Genomic DNA, 1,926 nt, shown 5'->3' with positions numbered 1-1,926 from the left:
TTCCATTTATTAAATCATATCCTGGAGCTTTTTTATCGCTTAGCTGTCTTATTTGATTTTTAATTTCGCTTATGGTGGTCTTTCTTGTTTTGATTTGCGGAACGTTTATTATGTTATCAGATTTAATGTTAATGTTTTGATTATCCATTTCGCTTGTAAATGTGTCTAAGAAGTGTCTGGCTAGGGTGTCGGCTTTTTCTTTGCTTGTTTTTGCCCATGTGCCGGCTTCTGTTTTGATGGGAGATTTATGTATTAGAGCGCCATTAATGTGTTTTGTTGCTTTCCATAAGGAGTAATTTGTAGATGCTGCTGTTCCCAGGTTTGCCATATAATTTCGAAGTTTACTCTCCTTGTGTTTTGTAAGTAATGCTTTTAGCTCATTTGTCGCTTTATTAAGTTTGGTTTTATCTGCTGGATGTCTGGTCGTTTGCCATGTTTTGCGGAGTTTTCTTTTTTCGCCGATTTTCTCTTTAATGTAAGTTGGGATATTTTCTTTATTTGTCATTTTCGGTGTGGGTGTAGAGGAAGCAACTGCTTGTATGTATTACGCTATCATTGAAATATACAATAGCGGCGTCAATTTCATCTTGAGTTTTCAGTGATATATTTATTTTGAGTTTTTGCTCTAATATTTGGCAAGCATTAGTCCAATTCGTGCTAGAATTATATAGGCCCAGAGATTGTTTTATTTCAATAGGTCCAAGTAAGGTCATAATTAATGGTGAATGGTCTGAAGATAGCTCTAAACATGATTTTATTGTCAGATTTTCATATGGCATATTTTTAATTATGCAAAAGTCAATTAAGTCCGGTTGTTTTTTCGTATCTGTTGGCCAGTAGGATGGCTCACCTGTGCTAATAAACCGACTATTGTTTTTTCTAATGGCTTCAATTAATTGCCTCCCTTTTTTATTTATTAACCTTGACCCCCAAAGTATGTTTTTAGCATTGTAGTCTCCTCCGGCTAAGTATCGATTCCCTAGCGATTTTAGATAATGCAGGTATTGTTCTTTTGTGTTGTTATATTTGGGGGGACAGTAGACTGCAGATATTGCTATTTGCCCTTTTGTGTCTTCTATGGCTATTGTGGTGGCTTGGATGTTTTTTTCTCTGTATACCTCCAGTTCATTGTATTTAATACTTCTTTTGATAATAATTGCTGTCCCACCGTGCGCTTTGTTGTCGGGTTCATTTGTGTAATGTATATTATAGTTTTATAGTTCGGTATGTTAACAAAAGTTTTGTCAGTGGCATGAGTTTCAGAGATCATCATTATATCGATTGATTTATTTATCAAGAATGATTTAAGTTCCAGAACGTGGCGAGCAAGTCCATTCGCATTCCATATAGCTAAATTAATTTTATTCCTTTCGTTCATCGAGTTTGGTAACGAGCAGTGTTAATATGTTCATCATACTTGTCATTTGGCTTATTAATTATCTCATCATTTCTTTTAGTTCGATCATATCGTCGTTACTTTTTGGAACATGTTCGATGTTATTTTTTGTTTGATTCTGTTCTTTTGGTATTGTGTTGATAGTTGTTGCCTGGGCGTATGTTATGCCTGGCACCATTCGTGTTGTATTTGCGTTTGTTTCGATTGTCTCATTATTCATTTGTTCTTTTTCATTTTGAATACTTTTTTTGCGTAGTGCCGGATATCTCTGGACTTGTAGTGCTTTATATATCGCACATCCGCGGTAGTTTGCTGTGTGATTTTCGCCGCAATGTATGCATTTTATGCTATTTTTATTATTGTCTTTAATTGGACACATAATTGTTTTGTGTTTGCCTGCACATTTTACGCACGCTGGGTCTACTTGACAATAATTTTTCGTATGGCCGTATCTTTGGCAGTTTGTACACTGTGGTACTATTCTTTTTGGGCGGGGTGCTTCAAAACTAATTTTGCAATGTAGAAGATTA

The sequence above is a fragment of the Anastrepha ludens genome, chromosome X (assembly GCF_028408465.1).
Source record: "Anastrepha ludens isolate Willacy chromosome X, idAnaLude1.1, whole genome shotgun sequence".
Taxonomy (NCBI): domain Eukaryota; kingdom Metazoa; phylum Arthropoda; class Insecta; order Diptera; family Tephritidae; genus Anastrepha; species Anastrepha ludens.
The sequence above is the reverse complement of the archived record's forward strand: the minus strand, read 5'-3'. Positions refer to the sequence as shown.